At 42.4% G+C, this 25,719-nt stretch overlaps 1 protein-coding gene and 1 long non-coding RNA gene across 2 annotated transcripts in view; both read left to right on the top strand.

The window, feature by feature from the left end:
* cnih3 (cornichon family AMPA receptor auxiliary protein 3) overlaps positions 1-25,719 on the top strand; it is a 129,067-nt gene that overhangs the window by 9,865 nt on the left and 93,483 nt on the right. The gene's annotated exons all lie outside the window — the stretch shown is intronic.
* On the top strand, positions 1,434-25,693 carry LOC140455546 (uncharacterized). Its single transcript, XR_011952915.1, has 2 exons — positions 1,434-3,047; positions 23,945-25,693. It is a non-coding gene; the product is annotated as an uncharacterized lncRNA (long non-coding RNA).

The following is a 25,719-nucleotide window of genomic DNA, read 5'->3' as shown; positions in this document are numbered from 1 at the left end:
TTGTAATTAATTCTGTGACAAGGGTAGTGTTGTTGTTGTCTAGCGTACTGACCTTTACATTGCAGAGGCTGAGCACCAGCTCTCAGATACCTTCTTCTTTCTCCCCCTGCCCATGACCCCACCATAGAACATCAGGCCATTATGTCCACCATGGTCACTAACCTCACTTCATCTTGTGATCTCCCCACACCATTACCTCCAACCTCACAGACTCCCAACCCCACAATTCCCACTTGTACGTCCTTCCCAAAATCCACAAACAGGACTCCCAGGCAGAACACATCTCTTCCTACCTCAACATGATCTTTTTCGCCCCTTGTCCCTTCCCTTCCCACTTACCTCTACAATTCCTCTAATGCTTTATGTCAATTTCAGAACTTCCAGTTTGCTGTGTCCAGTTGCCTCCTGTTTACCATGGATATGCAATCCCATTACACATTGAACCCACATCAGGATGGTCTCAGGCCTCTCAACTTCTTGTTAAAAAAGGCCTGAATCATCCCCACCCACCACCACTCTCCTTTGCCTGGCCGAGCTCATCCTCACTCTGAACAACTTCTCTTTTAATTCCTCTTACTTCCTTCAGAGATTTGAATATTACAATTTTATTGTCATGTGTATTCAGGTACAAAAGTACAGGAGTATCATGAAATGTTTCCAATGTCACACACGGCACCATCTTAAGTACGAATACCGAGGTACAAAAACTTAAGAACAAGGTGATCAAATAGGCCAATGGGCTCCGAAGTGACAGATGGAGTTTAATTTAGATAAATGCAAGGTGCTGCATTTTGGGAAAGCAAATCTTGGCAGGACTTATACACTTAATGGTAATGACCTGGGGAGTGTTGCTGAACAAAGAGACCTTGGAGTGCAGGTTCATAGCTAATTGAAAGTGAAGTTGCAGGTAGATAGGATAGTGAAGAAGGTGTTCGGTATGCTTTCCTTTCTTAGTCAGAGTATTGACTACAGGAATTGGGAAGTCAATACAGGAAATTGGTTAGGCCATATTTGGAATATTGCGTACAATTCTGGTCTCTTTTCTATCAGAAGGATGTTGTGAAACTTGAAAGGGTTCAGTAAAGATTTACAAGGATGTTGCCAGGTTGGAGGATTTGAGCTATAGGGAGAAGTAAAATAGGCTGGGGCTGTTTTCCCTGGAACTTCGGAGGCTGAGGGGTGACCTTATAGAGGTTTACAAAATTATGAGAGGCATGGATAGGATAAATAGACAAAGTCTTTTCCCTGGGGTGGGGGAGTCCAGAACTAGAGGGCATAGGTTTAGGGTGAGAGGGGAAAGATATAAAAGAGACCTAAGGGGCAACTTTTTCACGCAGAGGGTGGTACGTGTATGGAATGAGCTGCCAGAGGATGTGGTGAAGGCTGGTACAATTGCAACATTTAAGAGGCATTTGGATGGGTATATGAATAGGAATGGTTTGGAGGGATATGGGCCAGGTTCTGGCAGGTGGGACTAGATTGGGTTGGGATATCTGGTCGGCATGGCCGGGTTGGACCAAAGGGTCTGTTTCCATGCTGTACATCTCTATGACTCTATGACTCTAACAACATTAAAAGTATAATGTAAAAAAAAACAAAGTTAAAAGTTAAACATTACAGTCCTTCTTAATATAAAGTCAAAATATAAAGAAATAAAGCTAAAAGTTTAACCAATGCGGTCTTTCTTACGTGCTTAGCCCTGCTGGGACTGCATCTCCCACAAGGGTACGATCTCTTCCACTTTGGCATGCTTTCCCTGCACCGGCTTGATCTCCTCAGCTCTCGTTGCTGTAGATGTTGGGGAACCTCCATCGCCGTATTGGATTTCAGACCACCATAGGCCGAATCCAGGCACCATCTACACCAGTCCTAACCTCACCTTCGGTCTGTGCGCTGTTCCTTGGTTTCTCCTTCACTCCAGGCACCAATCCTCGGTCTTGCTTTCAATCTGTGTGCAGGATATCAGAAACTCACAAAGTCCCAGATCAGGCCCCCAGTCACAGCCTCACACTGGAGCTGGAAGGTTGGAACTGGGATGAGTTGGGGGAAGGGGAAATGAGGAAACTGGTGAAATCCATGCGGCATTCTTCCTCCAGGTGTCGGGTGGTAATAGAATGGCAATGGAGGAGGCCCAGGTCCTCCATGTTGTTGGCGGAGTGGGAGGGGGAGTTGATGCCATGGTCCAAGGCATCAATGTGTGTTTCACCAGTTTCCTTATTTCTCCTCCCTCACCTTATTCCAGTTCCAACCTTCTAGCCCAGCACCGCCCTCATGACCTGTCCCACCTGTCCATCTTCCTTCCCACCTCTCCACTCTACCCTCCCCTCTGACCTACCTCCATTACCCCCACCTCCATCCACCTATTGCACCTCTCAGCTACCTTCCCCAGTCCCACCCCTGTCCCATTTATTTCTCTATCCCCAAGGCTTCCAGCCTCATTACTGATGAAGGGCTTATGCCCGAAACATCGATTTCCCTGCTGCTCGGATGCTGCCTGGTCTGCTATGCTTTTCCAGTACCACACTCTCAACCACAATGGATGTGTCTACCAAATTGCCAGAGGCAATTCATGACCAATCTTGAAGAAAGAGGTGCTTCAATTTTTGGGAGGAAGTGGATTCTATCGGAAGTTTGTCCGAAACTTTAGCAGCGTAATGGCACTGTTAACAGATTTGCTGAAGAAGAACACAACATTTGGTGGACAGAACAGTGCAAGGATGCATTTGACAATTTAAAAGCAATATTAGCCACTGCACCAGTTTTAGCTACATCAAACGTTTTGAAACCTTTCAAAGTTGACATTGATGCTAGTGACATAGGAGTTAGAGCTGTACTGCTACAGGAAGATGATGATGGAATCAAACTGCCAGTTGGTTACTTTTCAAAAAAATTCAACACCCACCAGAGAAAATACTCTACAATCAAAAAAGAACTATTAAGTTTGGTAGCGTCCTTACAACATTTTAATGTTTATGTCACGAACAATGTGTCGGAGACAGTTGTGTATTCGGATTCCAATCCTCTTACATTCTTGCAATGTTTTAAAGGTAAGAATATGAGACTATTTCGTTGGAGTCTTACGTTACAGACTTTTAATTTACAAATCATACATGTTGTGGGTCGTAAGAATGTAATAGCAGATGAGTTATCACGAATTTAACTGATAAAGTATAGATGAGATTGGTATCTATTCAATGTTATATATATGTGGGAAGAGGTTAACATGAACTTAGATTAAAGTTGTATGTATGTCATGATTATGTGGTTAAGGAATAGAGAAAAAAATGAAGCCAACTTTTCATTATGATGGTTAAATATTTTCTTTAAGGTGGAGGTGTTATGAAGGTGTAGGTGGATACTGTACCTTTAAGAGAGAGTGAATGCTGGCACAGACCTAGAGAGGCATAGAGTGTGCTTAAAAATTTTAAAATGTAATATTTGGTTTTGAAACAAATAGCTGGAGCTGTGTTGCCATGGTACACAACAAATTTGAATTCAGCCAATCAGTTTAAATCATACCCCAAGATACCAAAATCCAATCAAATTTGAATTTCCCTGTTTTGGATGATGTCAAAGCAATGAGATGGTCCGATGTTTGGGGTATATAAAATTAGGTATTTTGAACAGTTAGAGTGGCAAAGAGCACCAACAAACACAGACAGCCTGCAGAACCGCTGTCTGAAAGGTATCTTTTCATATGAAATTTGTGAAGCAGAAGACCAAAGAAAAGACCCAGGAAAGTACAGATGAAGATACCAAGGGAAAAGTGACAACTGGCTGGTTTTGAAATTTGAACTTTTTTATTTAAACTTAACTGGGGTTTTATTGGATCAGTGTATTGTTGGAGAGTAAGAGGTAGATAAATCGATCAGACAAAGGAGGATTACAGTGTAAATAGTTGGTGTTTAATGTTCTTGTGTTTCTTAGAGTTAAAGAATAAATTGTTAAATTTTCTTCTTTATATCGAGGGATTTTTGTAGTTATTTGTTACTCATAATTTAACAGATTACGAAGCAAGGTGAGCTTTTCTTTGGGGCTGGTTCAAATTAGCAGAAGGGTTTACCCTGTGTCGTAACAAAAGAATAATCAACTTTGGTTCCAATTTTCGCTCTTGTCTCAACTTCCTCTGTCAATGACTGACTCTTCCCTTCCTTGAGTTCCTTATTTCTATTTAAGGTGGTAGGCTATCCACCAATAATCATTTAAAACCTACTGAACTTCCACAACTAATGTGACTACACTTTCTCAAGCTCTACCTTCTGTAACTCCATTACATTCTCCCAGTTTTTTTCTTTCCATCACATTTTTTTGAATTGTGTTACCTTCATCAGTTGTACTTTTGACATGTTCCTTTTCCCTGAAACAAAGATTCACCCCCATCCCACCTCATCCCACCCAGCTATTGTGGGCAAAGCCATCAACCATATCCAACCTACTCTCCACACTTCTGGTCTCAAGCCTTCCCCTCCCTCCCTAGAGTACTATAGGGTTCCATTTGTCCTCACCTTCTGCCTCACAGCCGTATATTCATTACATCATCATCCACTATTCCTAACACTTCCAGCATAATGTCATCACCAAACACACCTTTCCCTTACAATCAGTGTTCTAATGGTATTCTGATCATGATATCCTGGTCCATTTCTCTATCCCAACATCTCATCCCCCTCTCACAGTACCTTTCAAAGCAATCAAAGGAGGTATAGTTCCTGTCCTTTTACCTCTCCCCTCCTCACTGTGCAGGCCCTAAACACTTCACCAATGATTTACTTCCCATGTTGAAACAGATATTTACTTCTTTTAATCTGGTCCACAATACTTGTTTCTCACAACAAGGTCTACTCTACACGGGAAAGAAAAACACAGAATGGGTGTACACTTTGTAAATACTCGTTCAGTCCACAAACATGACTGTACCCATATTTTAATATCCCATCTTGCTCTTATGTTCATTGTTCTTTCTCTCATCACCTGCAGTATTCCAGTGAAATTGAGGACAAGTTGAAGGAACAGCTCTTCATTTTCTGCTGTAGCATTTCAGCCTGCTGGAGTCAACATTGTGTTTAACAACTTCAGAACGAGAACTCTGTCCTCCATTAAGTGTACAGCACCCCTACCTCCCCCAGCCCAAACCAGGGGATTTCTCATGGTGTTGCATTCAGCACAGCAGACATTTATTCTACTATTAACACCTATCTTTTTTCTCTCTGCAACCATAACCACTCCCTTTAATTTTTTGTTCTGTGACACTTTTATTCTCTAACCTCCATTGACCACTAAACTCTCCCTGATCCTCTCTTCTGTTCCACTTGCTCCTCCCCAACTTTTTGTAGAGTTTAAAACCCATCACTCTTCCAGCTCTCTCCAGTTCTTAAGCAGTCTTATACACCTGGAAACATTAATTTTGTTTCTCCATCTGCTGAGATTGTCCAGCACATTCTGTTTTTACATCAAATCAGTGAAAATAAAATCAAAAATCAAAAAAATCATGATTTTATTAAATGGTGGAGAGGTTTGAGGTGAAGAAAGGATTCCCTTGCTCTTTTTCCCTTATGATATTATGCAATAGCTTATCCGTGATTGAACTCCAGGTAATTTTGAATTAATATACAACATTCACCTTTATATAAACTGAGAATAAGAAATCGTTTGCTAAATGCAATTTAATATTTTAACTTTCTCTCACCAATCACCAATCCACATTAATCTTCATCACAAACAATATCATATTTTCCCATCATCTTCAATCATGCCATTTCTGTTCAATTCCTCATATGTACTGAACTTGGGGAGATGATGTTCTAGTGGTATTATCTCTAACCTGTTAATCAAGAGTGATGTTCTGGGGACCTGGGTTCAAATCCCATCATGGTAGATGGTGGAGTTTGAATTCAATTTTAACATAAATCTGGACTTTAGAGTCTAATGACTCCCGACATTGTCAATTGTCGGGAAAAACCCATCAGATTCACTAATTTTCTTTAGGAAGGGAATGTGCCATTGTTACCTGGTCCTTATCCAGACCCACAGCAATGCGATTGACTCTTAACTGCCATCTGGGCAATAAATGTTGGCCAAACCAGCAACACCTTTATCCTGTGAATGAATTTTTTAAAATGATCAAGCCTTTGCCCAGTATTTGCCAGTTACCAAAACTCCATTGCTCAAAGGTAGAAGACAGAGGGTGACGGTGGATGGTTGTTTTTCAGACTGGAGGCCTGTGACCAGTGGAGTGCCACAAGGATTGGTGCTGGTCCACTACTTTTCATCATTTATATAAGTGATTTAGATGTGAGCATAGTTATTAAATTTGCAGATGACATCAGAATTGGAGTTGTAGTGGTCAGTGAAGAAGGTTACCTCAGATTACAGCAGGATCTTGATCAGATGGGCCAATGGGCAGATGAAGTTTAATTTAGATAAATGTGAGGTGCTGCATTTTGGGAAAGCAAATCTTAGCAGAACTTATACACCTGATGGTAAGGTCCTGGGGAGTGTTGCTGAACAAAGAGACCTTGGAGTGCAGGTTCATAGCACCTTGAAAGTAGAGTCGCAGGTGGATAGGATAGTGAAGAAGGTGTGCTTTCCTTTAATGGTCAGAGTATTGAGTACAGGAGTCGGGAGGTCATGTTGCAGCTATACAAGATATTGGTTAGGCCACTATTAGAATATTGTATGCATTTCTGGTCTCCTTCCTATCGGAAAGAAACTTGAAAGGGTTCAGAAAAGATGTTTCCAGGATTGGAGGATCTGAGCTACAGGGAGATGTTGAATAGGCTGGGGCTGCTTTCCCCTGGAGTGTCGGAGGCTGAGGAATGACCTTATAGAGTTTTATAAAATCATGAGTGGCATGGATAGGATAACTAGACAAAGTCTTTTCCATGGGGTGGGGGAGTCCAGAACTAGAAGGCATAGATTTAGAGAGGGGAAAGATATAAAAGAGACCTAAGGGGCAAGTTTTTCACACAGAAGGTGGTACGTGTATGGAATGGGCTGCCAGAAGAAGTGGTGGAGGCTAGTACAATTGCAACATTTAAAAGGCATCTGGATGGGTATATGAATAGGAAGGGTTTGGAGGGATATGGGTCAGTGCTGGCAGGGGGACTAGATTGGGTTGGGATATCTGGTTGGCATAGACGAGTTGGACCGAAGGGTCTGTTCCTGGGCTGTACATCTCTATGGCTCTATGGTTGTGCTGATATATGCCTGCCATGTAATGTTGTAATTTGACAAATGTTATCATAGCCATTCCAGATATTCCACCTTCAGCAGTCAAACACAAGTGAGAGGGAGTGGTACTTCTACTGACATCAGCACGGTTTGGGTTTGAATTAAGAGCACAGTTAGGGAAGAAAATAAAACCCTTAAGCTGTTTTTTTCTTCAATCTCAATTCAATGTGCCTTCTTGCCATATCTTTTAAACAATCTCACTGACATTAAAGGGATGCAAAGGAGGTTAACCAGGTTGATTCCAGTGAGGAAAGACTGAGTAGAATGGGATTATATTCATTGGAATTTAGAAGAATGGGGGGGGGGGGGGGCGTGGGGTAGAATCTTATAGAAACATATAAAATTACGAAGGGAATAGATAAGATAGAAGAAGAGAGAATGTTTCCACTGGCGGGTGAAACAAGGACAAGAGGGCATAGCCTCAAAATTAGGGGGAGCAGATTTAGGAATGAATTTGGAAGGAACTTCTTCACCCAGAAGGTTGAGAATCTATGGAATTCCTGCCCAGTGAAGTGGTTGAGGCTTCCTCATTTTAAAGCTAAAATAGATAATTTTTTGAACAGTTGAGGAATGAAGGGTTATGGTGAGAGGGCAGGTAAGTGGAGCTGAGGCCACAGAAAGATCAGCCATGATCTTATTGAATGGTGGACAGGCTTGAAGAGCCAGATGGCCTACTCCTGTTCCTTGTTCTGACGTTGCTATGTTTCAGAGGCCTAGTTACCATAACACAAATCAATGACAAAAGTTAGCCCCTAATGCTTTTGTCTTGGATCTCTAATTTTCATAGATGTGAAAACAGAAAACCAAGACACCAACACCTGGCAACTTGATCCCCACCACACCCACCCTAGGAGTTTCTACCAATAGTACACAGAACCAACAATCTCTGCTGTTAACAATTTGAGAAATACCAAAATAACCCAAAGACTTTACCAAAGTACATGTGACAATAATAAATCAAATTAAATCAAAAGCGATCTTAGTCTAGTGCACAAGTAGTTTTGAATAATTTGGAGTGTATTTGGGTGAGTATTGGGGAGAGGAAAAATGGGGGAATGAATTGTAATGAAAGGGGGCAGTGGGATTTGTTTCAGCTTCTGGGCCAACAAATACATGATAGGCAAAATGGTGTAATGTATTGTAAACTCCAAGTTGAAAATGTTTGACAATAAGATGAAGGAAAAGTAAAAGGAAAAGAGAATGAATGGAGGAATTATAAAGGAAAGGGAATATAGGAAGTAGGAAAGAAATGAAAAAATAAGGAAGGTGGAGCTGTGCTGTTAAGTGAAGGAACGATGGACGCATCTACAGCTCAAATTCCAAAACTTATGTAACAAGTCGCTTTCACATCTCAGGGCCATTCTTCAGTTGTCAACTTTCTGGGAGCTTTGACAGCTTATTTAATTTGTCAGAGAGATCACTACTAAGATGAAACGTTTAATACTAAGATGCACAGTAAACTTGGATAGACAAGGACTGTTAGAATAAAGAATAATTCAGGAACAAAGGGAGAAGTTGTGACATATGTGAGGCAGTTTAACATGGGCTTGTATTGCATATTTATAAATGCACACAGTGAGGCAAATAAGGTTAGTGATCTGCATTTAAGACACTGCATTGGACTATAATATGGCAGAAACAGAGGACTGAGTCAAGAGTGTGGTGCAGGAAGGTCACAGCAGGTCAGGCAGCATCTGACAGGCAGCAGGAAAATCAACGTTTCGGGTATAAGCCCTTCATCAGGAATTGTTATAACCTGGTCTTGTGTGATTTTTAATTTTGTCCATTTCTGATGAAGGGCTTATGCCCAAAACATTGATTCTCCTGCTCCTCGGATGCTGCCTGACCTGCTGTGTCATTCCAGCATTCTCGACTCTGACCTCCGGCTTCTGCAGTCCTCACTTTCTCATAGAAACAGAGGACTGACTTAATGTTCCAAAGTAACTGATGTGCAGGAAAGAAAGGGAAGAGCCTGAGAAGACTTGGCCAGGTGGACGGGGAAATGATATTTCCTCTTGTTGGAGAATCTAGAACTTGGGATCATTGTTTAAAAATGAGGGGTTGCCCAATTAGGACAGAGATAAGGAAGCAATTTTTTCTCAGTGGTTGAGAGTCTTTGGAATTCCCTTCCTCAAAAGACAATGGATGCAGAATCTTCAAATATGTTTAAGGCACGGGTAGATATATAGTCGATTAGTAAGGAGATGAAAGATTATCAGGGATATTCAGGAATGCAGAATACAGGTTAGAATCAGATCAGCTATGATCTTATTAGCATGTTTTGAGAAGATTTGTAGCTCAGGCTGAGGTCCTGGATGTAGGTTTGCTTGCTGAGCTAGAAGGTTCATTTCCAGACATTTTGTCACCATACTAGATAACATCTTCAGCACTGCTGATGATGAAGCACCTGATGAAGAAGCAGCACTCTGAAAGCTAGTGCTTCCAAATAAACCTGTTGGACTGTAACCTGGTGTTGTGTGATTTTTAACTTTGTCTATCCTAGTCCAACACCAGTACCTCCAAATCATGACAAGTAAAGCCAGCATTTATTGGAGGCATTTTCGGGATGGCAACTTGTAAAAAGTGAAGTGCTGTAGGGATCAGAGCTGGGCCATAATTATTTATAACACAAATGACTTTGATGAAGAAAGGGAATGTACTGCTTCCAAGTTTGTAGATGACATAAATATCTATGGGAGGCAAGTGGTGAAGGTGACTCAAAGAGTCTGCAGTGGGATGTAGACAAGTTGATTGAGGAGGCAAAATCTGGGTGAATAGAATATAATGTGGAAATGTATGGAATGAGCTGCCAGAGAAGGTGGTGGAGGCTGGTACAATTAGGAGAAAGTGAAGATTGCAGATGCTGGAGATCAGAGTCAAAAGGTGTGGTGCTGGAAAAGCACAGCCGGTCAGGCAGCATTCAAGGTTCGACATTTCGGGCATAAACCCTTCCTGAAGAAGGGCTTTTGCCCGAAACGTCGATTCTCCTGCTCCTTGAATGCTGCCTGACCTGCTGCGCTTTTCCAGCAACACATTTTTCAGCTCTGATCTCCAGCATCTGCAGTCCTCACTTTCTCCTAGCATTCAAGGTTCCACATGGGAGACTGGTTAGTAAAGTTAGATCTCATGGAATACAGGGAGAACGAGCCATTTGGATGCAGAACTGGCTCAACTGCACAGAGGGTATTGTGGAGACTGTTTTTTCAGACTGGAGGCTTGTGACCAGTGGAGCGCCACAAGGATAGGTGCAGGCTCCACTACTTTTCATCATTTATATAAATAATTTGGATGTGAGAATAAGAGGTATAGTTAGTAAGTTTGCAGATGACACCAAAATTGGAGGTGTAGTGGACAGCGATAAAAGTTACCTCCGATTATAATAGGGTGTTGATCAGATGGGCCAATGGGCTGAGGAGTTGAATTTAGATAAATGCAAGATGCTGCATTTGGGGAAAACAAATCTTAGCAGGACTTATACACTTAATGGTAAGGTCCTCGGGCATGTTGCTGAACAAAGAGACCTTGGAGTGCAGGTTCATAGCTCCTTGAAAGCAGAGGCGCAGGTAGACAGGATAGTGAAGAAGGCATTTGGTATACTTTCCTTTATTGGTCAGAGTATTGAGTACAGGTGTTGGGAGGTCATGTTGCGGCTGTACAGGACATTGATCAGGCCACGTTTGGAATATTGCACACAATTCTGGTCTCCTTCCTATCAGTAGGATGTTGTGAAACCTGAAAGGGTTCAGAAAAAATTTACAAGGATGTTTCCAGGGTTGGAGGATTTGAGCTACGGGGAGAGGTTGAATAGGCTGGGGCTGTTTTCCCTGGAACGTCGGAGTCTGAGGGGTAACCTTACAGAGGTTTATAAAATCATGAGGAACATAGATAGGGTAAATAGGCAAGGAGGGGTGGGGGCATAGGTTTAGGGTGAGAGGGGAAAAATATAAAAGAGACCTAAGAGGCATCGTTTTCACTTAGAGGGTAGTACATGTATGGAATGAGCTGCCAGAGGAAGTGGTGGAGGCTAGTACAATTGCAACATTTAAAAGGCATTTGGATGGGTATATGAATAGGAAGGGTTTGGAGGGATATGGGTTGGGTGCTGGCAGGTGGGACTGGGTTGAGATAGCTGGTCAGCATGGACGAGTTAGACCAAAGAGTCTGTTTCCGTGGTGTGCATTTCAATGACTCTCTGACTCTACCTGAGGAACAGGAGAGTTGACGATTCGAGCATACCACCCACTAACCTCCAGATACAACGCATCACCCTCCACCATTTCCTCACTGACAAAAGACCCCACCACCAGAGATATATTTCCCTCCCCTCTCCTATATGCCTTCCGCAGAGACCATTCTCTCCGTGACTCCATTGTTCGGTCAATGCTCCCCACCAACCCACTCTCCACTCCCGACACCTTCTCTTGCCACTGCAAGAGGTGTAAAATCTGCACTTACCTCCATCCAAGGCCCCAAAGGATCCTTTCACATCCGGCAGAGATTTTCCTGAGCCTCCACACACGATATCTACTGTGTCCAATGCTTCCGATGTGGCCTCCTCTACATTGGGGAGACAGGATGCCAACCCTTGCAAAATGTTTCAGAGAACATCTCTGGGAAAAATGCACTAAACAACCCCACTGCCCTGTGGCCGCACAGTTCAACTCCCCCTCCCACTCCACCAAGGACATGCATGATTCCAGCCACCCTACGCCTGGAAGAAGAACGCCTCATCTTCCGCCTTGGGACCCTCCAAACACACAGGATCAATGTTGATTTCACCAGTTTCTTCATTTCCCATCCCCCATCTTATCCCAGATCCCTTCAACTCGACACCACCCACTTGAACTGTCCTACCTGTCCATCTTCTTTCCCACCTATCCACTCCACCCTCCACTCTAACCTATCACTATCAGCCCCACCTTCACCTACCTAATACATTCCCCGCTACCTTTCCCCCAGCCCTACCCACCTCCCATTTCTCTATCAGCCTCCTTGGGCCTCCCCCACATTCCTGGTGAAGGGCTTATGCTCGAAATATCGACTGTCCAGCTCATCAGATGCTGCCTGACTGCCTGTGCTTTTCCAGCACCACACTTTTTGATGGCTAGTACAATTGCAGCATTTAAAAGGCACCTGGATAGGTACATGAAAAGGAAAGGTTTAGAGGGATATGGATCAAGTGCTGGCAAATGGGACGAGATTAGTTTAGGATATTTGGACGGCATGGACGTGTTGGACTGAAATGTCTGTTTCCTTGCTATACATCTCAATGACTCTATGACTCTATGTGACATATTGCACTTTGGCAGGAAGAATAAAAGAGTTTAATGTTACTTAGAGTCAGAGTCATAGAGATGTACAGCATGGAAACAGACCCTTCGGTCCAACCCGTCCATGCCGACCAGATATCCCAACCCAATCTAGTCCCACCTGCCAGCACCCGGCCCATATCCCTCCAAACCCTTCCTATTCATATACCCATCCAAAAGTCTCTTAAATGTTGCAATTGTACCAGTCTCCACCACATCCTCTGGCAGCTCATTCCATACATGTACCACCCTCTGCGTGAAAAAGTTGCCCCTTAGGTCTCTTTATATCTTTACCCTCTCACCCTAAACCTATGCCCTCTAGTTCTGGACTCCCCCACCCCAGGGAGAAGACCTTGTCTATTTATCCTATCCATGCCTCTCATAATTTTGTAAACCTCTATAAGGTCACCCCTCAGCCTCCGATGCTCCAGGGAAAACAGCCCCAGCCTGTTCAGCCTCTCCCTGTAGCTCAGATCCTCCAACCCTGGCAACATCCTTGTAAATCTTTTCTGAACTCTTTCAAGTTTCACAACATCTTTCCAATAGGAAGGAGACCAGAATTGTATGCAATATTCCAACATTGGCCTAACCAATGTCCTGTACAGCCGCAACATGGCCTCTCAACTCCTGTACTCAATACTCTTACCAATAAAGGAAAGCATACCAAACGCCTTCTTCACTATCCTATCTACCTGCGATTCCACTTTCAAGGAGCTATGAACCTGCATTCCAAGGCCTTTTTGTTCAGCAACAATCCCTCGGACCTTACCATTAAGTGTATATGCTGCCTGAACTGCTGTGCTCTTCCAGCACCACTAATCCAGAATCTGGTTTCCAGCATCTGCAGTCATTGTTTTTACCTCATTAAGTGTATAAGTCCTGCTAAGATTTGCTTTCCCAAAATGCAGCACCTCGCATTTATCTGAATTAAACTCCATCTACCACTTCAGAAAGCTACAGCATATCATAAAGAGATTTGGGAGCTTTTGTGCATAAAGCACAAAATATTAGCTGAAATTTCAGGAAGTGAGGACAAAAGGGAAGGCAAATGTAATACCACATATATACATAGAACCCAGGAGCAGGAGTAGGTCATTCTGCCCTTCGGACCTGCTCCACCATTCATTATGATCTTGGCTGACGTCCAACTAATAGCCTAATCCTGCTTTCCCCCAATATCCTTTGATCCCTTCAGCCCCAATTGCTAATTCCAACTTTTTCTGGAAATCATACAATGTTTTGCCCTTGACTGATTTCCCTGGCAGTGAATTCCACAGGGTAACCACTATGGGTGCAAATATTTCTCCTCATCTCAGTCCTAAGTGGTACACCCTGTATCTTTAGTCTGTGACTCCTGGTTCTAGATTGCCGCATTATAAGGAACCTCCTCTCCTGCATTTGTTGTGTTTAATCCTGGTAGAAAATTATAGGTTTCAATGAGATTCCTCCCCATTCTTCTTAAGTTCAGTGAATATAATCCTAATCAATTCAACCTCTCCTCATACATTCGTCCTGCCACCCCAGGAATCAGTCTGCTAAACCTCACTGTGTTCCCTCCATAGCAAGCATGTCCTTCCTCACATAAGGAGACCAAAACTGCACACAACATTGCAAACATGGTCTCACCAAGGCCCTGCATGGATACAAGAAGATATCCTTGCTCCTGCACTTGAATCTTCCTGCTCTTTACTTCTTTACTAACTGCTAATAAAAGATTAGTGGGCAAAAAAAGGTTCAGAGGATAGGGAGTAGTATACTCCCATTGATCGAGAATTAGTTGATAGACAGGAAACAGAGAATGGGAACATATGCATCTTTCTCTGAGTGGCAGGCCATCCCGAAAGGGTTACCACAAGAATCAACACTTAAACTTCAGCTATTCAGTGATATATCTGAATGACCTGAATGAGGGAACCAAATACAACATTACCAGGTTTGCTGATGATACAAAACTGCAAGTTTGAGAGTGGGCAAAATCACGGTATATGCAGTATAGCATGGCTAACTGTGAAGTTATACACTTCAGTGTGAAAAACAGAAAGGAAGTACACTGCTTAAGTGATGCTATCTTGGGAAATGTGGATGTACAAAGGGATCTGGGCCCCCTTGTATACCAATCATTGAAAGTTGACAGGCAGGTGCAGCAAGCAATTGAGAAGGGTATATGAGCTTTCATTGCAAGAGGATTTGAATTCAAAAGTAGCAATGTCTTACTGAAGTTATACAGGGCCTTGGTCAGACCACATCTGAAGAATTACATAAACATAGAAAATAGTTGCAGGAGTAAGCCATTTGGCCCTTCAAGCCTGCACCACTGCTCAACATGATCATGGCTGATCATGCATTTTCAGTATCCCATTCCCGCTTTCTCCCCGTACCCCGGATCCTTTTAGCCCCAAGGGCCACGTCCAGGTCCCTCTTGAATATACCTAATGAACTGGCCCCAACAGCTTTCTGTGGCAGAGAATTCTACAGGTTCACAACTCTGAGCGAAAAACATTCTTCCTCATCTCAGTCCTAAATGGTCTACCCCTTATTCTTAGACTGTGACCTCTAGTTCTGGACTTCCCCAACATCGGGAACATTCTTCCTACACCTAGCCTGTCCAATCCCATCATGATTTTATATGTTTCTATGAAATCTCCCACCTCATTCTAATAAATTCCAGAGAGCACAAGCCAAGTCGATCCAGTCTTTTCTCATATGTCAGCCCTGTCATCCCGGGAATCAGTCTGGTGAACCTTCACTGGACTCCCTCAGTAGCAAGAGTGTCCCTTGTCGGACTAGGAGACCAAAACTGCACACAACACTCAAGGTGTGGCCTCACCAAGGTCCTGTATATCTGTGGTAAGACATATTTAATCCTACACTCAAATCCTCTTGCTATGAAGCTTTGAAGGCCAGCATGCCATTAGTTTTCCTTACCACCTGCTGCACCTATATGCCAACCCTCAGTGACTGTTCCACCATGACACCCAGATCTCATTGCACCTCACCTTTTTCTAAACTGCCACCATTCAAATAATAATCTGCCTTCTTGTTTTTGTGATCAAAGTGGATAACCTCAAATTGATCCACATTAAATTGCACTTGCCAAGTATTTGCCCACTCAGCCAGCCTGTCTAAATCACCCTGTAGCCTCTTAGCATCCTTCTCACAGCACACACTGCCACCCAGCTTAGTGTCATCTGCAAATTTGAAGATATTGCATTCAATTCCTTCATCCAAATCATTAATGTATATTGTGAACAGTTGGGGTCCCATCACTGAACCCTATTTTACTGCCACATTACCTCCAATGCCATGAACTTTAATTTTCCTTTCAAATTTCTTGTGTGGAAATTTCTTGTCAAAAGCCTTTTGAAAGTTCAGATACACAACTGTACTAGCCACATCCTCAAAAACTCCCAGAAAGTTTGACAAGGATGATTTCCCTTTAGTGAATCCATGCTGACTTGGACCAATTCTGTTACTGCTTTCCAAATGCTAAATTATTCTGTCTGTAATATTGACTCCAGCATTTTCCCCCACCAGCAATGTCAGGCTAACTGGCCTATAATGCCTTGCTTTCTCTCCCTTCTGTTTTAAAGAGTGGAGTTACATTAACTATCATCCAGTCCATTGGAACTCTTCCATAGTCTACAGAAACTGAAAAATGATCACCAATATGTCCGCTATTTCTCCGGCCACTTCCTTAAGTATTCTGAGGTGCAGAGCATCAGGGCCTGGATTGGATTTTAATCCCATCAATTTCCCCAATCAGGATTTCCTTCAGTTCCTCCTTCATGCTTGACCTCTAGCATTTCCGAAAGATTATTTGTGTCCTCATTAGTAAGGACAGATCCAAAGTATTTGTTCAACTGGTCTGCCATTTCTTTGTTGTCCATTATGAATTCACCTGATCCTCACTGCAAGGGAACCTACATTTGTCTTCACCAATCTCAGGTTTGCTGCTTTTCCTGGTAGATTTATTTACCTCCTCTTTGGCTTTAACACTGTCTCCGATTTTCCTTGTTCGGCGTGGTTGGGCCACTTACCCTGTTTCACTCTCACATCCGACAGGGATGTACAATTTTTGAAGTTCATCCACGTGTGTTCATGCACTGGAGAGGATGCAGAGGAGATTTACCAGAATGTTTCCTGGACTGAAGAGTTTCTGTTTTATAGAGAGATTTAACAGGCTTGGGGTTATTTTCCTCAGAGCAGATGAGTTTGAGAGGGTGCATGATTAGAATGTGTATAATTATGAAGGGCATTGACAGGGTAGATAGGAAGAAACTTTTCCCCTTGATGCAGGCATTGTTGACAGCAAGGCTTAGAATTAAGGTGAAGGGCAGAATGTGAGATCAGAAGAAAATCTTTCTCACCCAGATAGCGATGGGAATCTGGAACTCACTGCCTGCCAGGATGGTAAAGGCAGAAACCCTCAGAACATTTAAGAAATACTTAGATGTGCACTTCCATGCCAAGGCATACAAGACTATGGGCTGGAAAATGGGATTAGAATAGATAGGTGGTTGAGGAGTACAAGATCAATAAATGTGGAGTCATCCATTTTGTTAGGAATAACACTAAAAAGGACTAGTGTTTGAAAGGTAAAAAAATGTTACAGCGTGCTGCTGTGCAGAGGGACCTTGTCTATGAATCACAGAAGTTTGGTCTGCAGGTGCAACAGGTATTTAAAGAGGCAAATGGAATTTTGTCCTTTTTTGCTAAAGGGATTGAGTTTAAAAGTAGGTAGGTTGTGTTGCAGCTGTATAGGGTACAGAGTACTGCGTGCAGTTTTGGTCTCCTTATTTGAGAAAAGATGTACTAACACTAGACAGGGTACGGAGGAGGTTCACTAGGTTGATTCCAGAGTTGAGAGGGTTCGCTTAGGAGGAGAGACTGAGCAGACTGGGATTATATTCATTGGAATTTAGGAAATGAGGGGTGATCTTATAGAAATATATAAAAATTATGAAGGGAATAGATAAGATAGAGGATGTCTCTATTGGCAGGTGAAACTAGGATGAGAGGGCATAACCTCAAAATTAAGGGGAGCAGATTTAGGACTGAACTGAGGAGGAACTTCTTCACCCAAAGAGTTGTGAATTTGTGGAATTCCCTGCCCAGTGAAGTATTTGAGGCTTCCTCAATAAAACAGAGATAGATACTTTTTTTGAACAGTATTGAAATTAAGGGTTGTGGAGAGAGGACGGGTAGGTGGAGTTAAGGCCACAAAAAGATCAGCCATGATCTCATTGAATGGTGGAGCAGGCTCGAAGGGCCAGATGGCCCACTCCTGCTCCTTTTTCTTATGTTCTTATGTTTTTGACTGGTGTGGATGCGATGGCCCTTTTCTATCCTGTAGTTCTACTTTCAAGCCAATTTTATATCCAATTAGCTTGAATGTAGAAAACAGAGGGTGATAGTAGAGGGTTGTTGTTCAGACTGGAGGCCTGTGGCCAGTGGTGTACCACAGGATTGGTACTGGATCCATTGCTTTTCATAATTTATATAAATGATTTGAATATAAGAGGACATGGTCAGTAAGTTTGCAGATGACACCAAAATTGGTGATGTATTAGACAGTGAAGAATGTTACATCGGAGTACAATGGGATCTTGATCAGATGGGCTAATGGGCTGAGGAGGGGCAGATAGAGTTTAATTTAAATAAATGTGAGGTGTTGCATTTTGGTAAGGCAAATCAAAAAAGGACTTATACACATAATGGTAGAGCCCTGGAGATGGTTGCCAACCAAAGAGACCTAGGTGTGCAGGTGCATTGTTCCTTGAAAGTGGAGTCACAGGTAGATAGGATAGTGAAGAAGGCGTTTGGTATGCTTGCCTTTATTGGTCAGTGCCTCAAGTATAGGAGTTGGGACATTGTATTGCAGCTGTATAGACATTGGTTAGGCCATTTTGGAATACCAGGTTCAATTCTGGTCTCCTTGCTATAGGAAGGATGTTGTGAAACTTGAAAGAGTTCAGAAAAGATTGACAAGGATGTTGCCAGGGTTGGAGGGTTTGAGCTAAGGGAGAGGCTGAATAGGCTGGGGCTATTTTCTCTGGAGCATTGGACTGAAGGGTAACCTTATAGAGGTTTATATAATTATGAGGGGCATGGATAGGGTAAATAGACAAGGTCTTTTTCTCAGGGTAGGAGAGTCCAAAGCTAGACGGTATAGGTTTAAGATGAGGGGGAAAGATTTAAGAGGGATCTGAGGGGCAATGTTTTTATGCAGAGGGTGGTGCATGTATGGAATGAGCTGCCAGAGCAGGTGGTGGAGGTGGGTACAATTACAACATTCAAAAGGCACACAGTCATAGAGATGTACAGCATGGAAACATTTGTTCCAACACATCCATGCCAACCAGACATCCTAAATTAATCTAGTCCCATTTGCCAGCACTTGGCCCATAGCCCTCTTAAACCCTTCCTATTTATGTACCCATCCAGATGTTTTTTAAATGTTGTAATTGTACCAGCCTCCACCACTTCCTCTGGCAGCTCATTCCATACATGCACCATCCTCTGGATGGATATGTGAATAAGAAGGGTTTATGAGTACATGAGCCAAATGCTGGCAAATGGGATGAGGTCAGTTTAGGATATCTGGTCGGTGTGATTGAGTTGGACAAAGGGTCTGTTTCCGTTAATGTATAACTATGACTCTAATTCTATCAAAGGGGCATGAATGCCTGGGATTCACTACCCAGTGTATGGTGGATGCTGAGACATTGAGTAAATTTAAGAGGAGTTAAATTTTTAATCAGTGATGGATTAAAGGGTGAAGGAGAGCAGGTAGGAAAGTGGAGTTGAGGCTCAGATAAGATCATCCACAAAGGTATTAAATACAGAGCGGGCTCAAAGGACTGAATTGTCTCCTTCTGCTTCAAGGTTCTTATGTTCTTATATTATGTTCATGGACTGTTGCAATGAGACTTAGCATCATAGAGTCATACAGGTCTTTCTGCAGCATGGAAACAGGCCCTTCAGCCCAACCTTCTATGCCGCCCAGATTTCACAATTTAAAAACTAGCCCCATTTGCCTGCGTTTGGTCCATATACATCTGTGTACCCCTCTAAATGTTGCTTAAATGATGAAATTGTTAGTGATTTTTGAGAAGATTTGAAGCTCAGGTTGATAATATGGATGTAAGTTAGCTCGCTGAGCTGGAAGGTTTGTTTTCAGACATTTTGTGACCATGACTAGGTAACATCATCAGTGAGAGACTCAGCTGAAACACTGGTGGTATGTCCCGCCTCTTTATTTATCGGTCTTGGATTCTAAAGGTGGATGATGTCATTTCTAGTTTTTTTTAAAAGGGAAGGTGGAAGGCGTCAAAATCAATGTGTTTATTGATGGAGTTCTGGTTAGAATACTTGCCTCTAAGAGTTCTCAAGCGTGTCTTTGTTTCGCTATAGGTATTGTCCCAGTCATAAATGGTGTTCCTCTTTGTTTGTATGTAAGGAAACACGTGATAGTATGTAAGGAAACACAATGACTACCCCAATTTCCTTTATTGGTCAGAGTATTGAGTACAGGAGTTGGGAGGTCATGTTGTGGCTGTACAGGACATTGGTTAGGCCACTGTTGGAATATTGCGTGCAAATCTCGTCTCCTTCCTATCGGAAAGATGTTGTGTCTTTTGGTGGCTAGTTGATGTTCATGTATCTTGGTAGCAAGTTTTCTGCTTGTTTGTCTGATGTAGTGTTTTTTACAGCTCTTGTTTGGTTTGCTTAAAACCTATTAAATTGACCAATTAAATTACATTTGGAAAACAGAGTCATGCATTTGGCACAAAATAAGATAAACATTAGGGTCCAGACTATCTCCTTGATATGTGTTGAAGGGGTTTGATCTAGTCCATAACATTCTTGTACTTTCTGTACTCTTCTAGGGATTCTGCTGCTTTGAGCCTTCAGTTTCTGCCATAAATTTCTCTTTTCCCTTAATCTAATGCTGTTTATCACTTGGTATCTAGAGTTCACAAGATTTGATAGTTTCACCCTTTTCCATTATTGGAATATATTGGTCCTGTAATGCATCCCACTGTTCTGAGACAAGTTTGCATGTCAGTATCGATCCTAGTCAATGCTGGCCGATTCATATTTAATCTATTCGAAATCAGGCATCCCCACTGAGAACTTTGATTTCAGGCACATCATTGTCCTTTTCCATAGCAATCTTGAAGCTAATGGGAGTAATGATTGCTGTCTGCATATACTCCACCACTGATTGTCTCGACTATGTGCTCAGTTTTGTACCTAAAGTTTAGTACCTAAACTACCCCTTCTCTTGTGGGGCCTTCTGCGTGCTGGCTTTAAAAGTTGACCTGAAAATATTTTAAGAATTTTGCTCCCTCCAAACTTTTCACACAATGACTACCCCAATTAATGTTGGGGAAGTTGACATTCCCTACGATTATTTTTACATTTCCTTGAAATTTGCCTACATACTTGCTCTTCTATTTCTCTCGGACTGTTGGGGACCTATAGTATACCCCCAACAATATAATGCTACTTTTTGGTTTTAAATTCTACTCACCTGACTTAATTTGAGAAGCTTTCTAAGATTCACTGCTGTAGTAGCAGCACTGCTCTAATAACATTTGAACATTTGTGGCATGGTGGCTCAGTGTTAGCATTGCTGCCTCACAGCACCAGGTACCTGGGTTTGATTCCAGTCTCAGGCAACTGTCTGTGTGGAGTTTGCATGGTTTCCTCCCATGTCATTTACATAAATGATTTGGATGCGACCATAAGAGGTACAGTTAGTAAGTTTGCAGATGACACCAAAATTGGAGGTGTAGTGGACAGCGAAGAGGGTTACCTCAGATTACAACAGGATCTGGACCAGATGGGCCAATGGGCTGAGAAGTGGCAGATGGAGTTTAATTCAGATAAGTGCGAGGTGCTGCATTTTGGGAAAGCAAATCTTAGCAGGACTTATACACTTAATGGTAAGGTCTTCGGGAGTGTTGCTGAACAAAGTGATCTTGGAGTGCAGGTTCATAACTGCTTGAAAGTGGAGTCGCAGGAAGATAGGACAGTGAAGAAGGCATTTGGTATGCTTTCCTTTATTGGTCAGAGTATTGAGTACAGGAGTTGGGAGGTCATGTTGTGGCTGTACAGGACATTGGTTAGGCCACTGTTGGAATATTGCGTGCAAATCTCGTCTCCTTCCTATCGGAAAGATGTTGTGAAACTTGAAAGGGTTCAGAAATGATTCACAAGGTTGTTGCCAGGGTTGGAGGATTTGAGCTACAGGGAGAGGCTAAACAGGCTGGAACTATTTTCTCTGGAGCGTCGAGGCTGAGGGGTGACCTTATAGAGGTTTACAAAATTATGAGGGGCATGGATAAGATACATAGACAAAGTCTTTCCCTGGGGTGGGGAGTCCAGAACTAGAGGGCATAGGTTTAGGGTGAGAGGGGAAAGATATAAAAGAGACCTATGGGGCAACTTTTTTCAAGCAGAGGGTGGTATGTGTATAGAATGAGCTGCCAGAGAATGTGGTAGAGGCTGGTACAATTGCAACATTTTTTTTAGATTAGATTAGATTACTAGATTAGATTACTTACAGTGTGGAAACAGGCCCTTCGGCCCAACAAGTCCACACCGCCCTACCAAAGCGCAACCCACCCATACCCCTACATCTACCCCTTACCTACACTACGGGCAATTTAGGATGGCCAATTCACCTGACCTGCACATCCTTAAGAGGCATTTGGATGGGTATATGAATAGGAAGGGTTTGGAGGAATATTGGCCGGGTGCTGGCAGGTGGGACTAGATTGAGTTGGGATATCTGGTTGGCATGGATGGGTTGAACCGAAGGGTCTGTTTCCATGCTGTACATCTCTATGACTCTATGACTCAATGTGCAGGCTATGTGGATTGGCATGGGAAATGGAGAGTTGTAGAGTAGGTGAGTGGTTCTGGGTGTGATGCTCTTTGGAGTGTTGGTGTGATTTTGATGGGCTGAATGGTCTGCTTCCACACTGTGTTGATTCTTGATATGCAGTTTATTGGGGCAGTTAACAATCACGTGTAAGTCAGGCCAGGTAAGGATAGAAGATGTTCTTTCTTCAAAGACATTAGTGAACCAACGAGGTTTCTTACAGCAACCAACAATTGTCATGGTGATTATTACTGAGACAAGTATTTTTTTTTCCATATGGTTAGTTGAGTTTAGGGTTCATCAGCTATCCTGATAGGATTGGAACCCCCGTTGAATATTAGCCTGAGTTTCTGGATTTCTAGTCAACTGACACTGCCATGATACTACCATCTCCACACGTGATGAAGCAGCTGAAGATGATTGAGCCAAGAGCACTTCCCTGTGGATCTCCTCCAACATTATCATGGGGCTAAAATGATTGGCCTCCAGCAACCGCAATTATTTTCCTTTGTGCTAACTCCTTCATTCATGTTGACTCAGGTTTTTCTTGAACTCTTCCACATTGTGTCAGAAGTTACGTTGATGTCAAAGTCAGTCAATTTCACATTCCTTCACATTCCCATGTTTAGACTAAGGTGGTAGTTAGGTTAGGAGCTGAGCAGCCCTGGTGGAACTTAGTCTAAGCACCAGTTGGCAGGCTATTGCTAACTATGTACTACTTAAGACCATGAGAAGTCTCAAGTAGACATAGGAGCAGAAGAATGCCATTTGGCTCATCAAGTCCACTTTGCCATTCAATGAGATCAGCTCTCCCCACCTCCACTTTCCTGTCTCTTTCCCATAACCATTGTATAAAAATCTGTCTCTTTTGGTCTTGAAGACATTTAATGACCCAACCTTGACAATCCTCTATATTTAATTCTGCAGATTCACCACTCCCTGAGGGAAATAAATTCTGTTTCATCTCCGTCTTAAGTGTGTGATCCATTGTTCTCAGATGATGTCCTCTAGTCCAAAACTCTCCTACAAAGGGAAACAACCTCTCCACATCTACCTTGTCAAGCCATCTAAGAATTTGATATAAAATGGAGAACCGCAGATGCTGGAGAACTAGAATAAACATTTTGAGTTGAGTAATGAAATGTTAACTCTGTACTACCTCTCTCCAGATGCTACCAGACCTGCTGAGTTTCTCCAGCACTTTCTCTTTGTGTTTAAGAAATGTATGCATTTAAATTAGGTCACCTCTTATTCTTCTGATCTCTAATAGGTACAGGCCTAATATACTCACCTCTCCTTGTAATAAAATCCAAACCCAGGATGAGCGGGCTGGAACAATAATGTCACTTAAGATGAATCTAGACAGATACATGAATGGACAGGAGCAAAGGGATTCAGATCCTTAGAAAATAGATGGCAGATTTAGATAGAGGATATAGATCAGTGCAGGCTTGGAGGGCTGAAGGACCTGTTTCTGTGCTGTAATGTTCTTTGTTCTTTGTTCTATTATCAGGATGTTGTCAGGGCGCAAACCCTTTGCAGGATCCAGTGTCTTCATTTGAATTAAGTTGGCTGAAAACAGGCATCTATGATGCTGGGGACCTCAAGAGAAAGACGAGATAAATCAAGCACTTGGCACTTCTGACTGAAGATTGTTACAAATGCTTCAGCCTTGGCTTTTGCACAGACGTGTTGGACTCCCCCACAATTGAAGATGGGGATACTTGTTGAAAACTATTCCTCCATTTAATTGCCCCGATCTTGCTGCATGTGGGCTCATTATCTTAAGCATCATGGAATCTTTCTAAAACATGTCCATTTCTTATCCTATGATGAAAGGAATGTAGTTGATGATGTGAAAGGCAAGCCAAGAACACTGCCTTGATGATCTCCTCCAGCCATGACCTAGGACTGAGATGACTGAACCACAACACGTACAAGTTTATTCTGTTGTGCTAGGAATGATTCCAATCAGTGGAGAGTATTCCACCAATTCCTATCGTTTCGATGAAAATTGTATTATTTCTTTTTGGACAGAATATGGCTGCATACATTTCCACATTACCAGTTTTTCTATAGTCCCATATTACCAGTGTTGAAGCTGCAGGCTAGAACACCTGTCATCATACTTGTCACAACTCACTCAGCAGTGCACGTGAAATCAAGCCCCGCAATTCCGGAGTCATCACAAAAGTTGAAGATTTTAAAAGAAAGCAAACTACCTGATTTTCAGATCCAGAGTCAATAGAAACATGGATCAGTTTTTGTATTAAACAAAAATCACTATTTATTCCAGGATCCTAGCAACAGGTAAACAATGAAATTAAGTAACTCGACAAATTAAAATTGAAATCCCTTATAAACTCATTACACACACACACACAGATAGACAAGCATGAACAGGAAAAAGAATGCACTGGTGCAGGAAAAACTGAAAAAGATTCCATAATCTTTGTTCACAAGCTCTGATTGGTTGATTCTTGTTGATTAGAAGGTTTCTCCTCAACTTTCCTTTCACCAAATGCTTTCACAAGAGGCACACTTATGAAAAGTCTCTGACATTTTCAATTCAATGTTGCAGTTTCTGAAGGAAAGAAAACTGCTTTTCTTAGGTATAAAAGTGGCTTTACTGCAGAGAACCGAAAAGGAGTTATAAATTACTTCAGACCTACTTGTTTCTCTTCTGGTCTGACTAACGTCTCTTTATCTGGTTCACAGCCCAAGCTATTTTATTACCTGACAACTAATCTGTCGTGATTGTAACAAGGTCAGCTAGATGGGCCTCATAGAATATGAGTTCCCTGATTGGGGCTGACAATCTGGTCCTTCCTGGCTGACAGATATAAACAGGAGTGTCAGACATTCTGCTCACTCTGAGAGCTGGCTCTGAGGGAGATGGACCAGTGTCAAGGACTCTCCATGTGTAAATAAAGGGGGACTTGGTGACAGGATATCGGCCTCGGTGGTGTTATTTCATAATTGCCTTATTATTGGCATGCTGAGGACCTTTGTCATTGATAATTGGTCCCCAGTCCACCAATCAATCAGCTTCACTTGTAAACAACCTCTTGGCTTCCGTTCATCTGCATTTTGCTGGAACCCACAGCTGGAACATAAACAGCTTCATAAAAGGTATCAAACTCCTTGTTATCAAAACATTGTTGCCATCATTGTAAATCTCTGAACTCAAAACATTCCTGTTTATGTCAGTCCACAGTTTTACAAAGTACAAAATAAAAAGAAACAGCCATTACATACTGAATTTGGGATTGCTGTGACTCATTGCCT

This window comes from Chiloscyllium punctatum, chromosome 3 (genome assembly GCF_047496795.1).
Source record: "Chiloscyllium punctatum isolate Juve2018m chromosome 3, sChiPun1.3, whole genome shotgun sequence".
NCBI classification, from domain to species: Eukaryota; Metazoa; Chordata; class Chondrichthyes; order Orectolobiformes; family Hemiscylliidae; genus Chiloscyllium; species Chiloscyllium punctatum.
The sequence above is the reverse complement of the archived record's forward strand: the minus strand, read 5'-3'. Positions and strand labels throughout refer to the sequence as shown.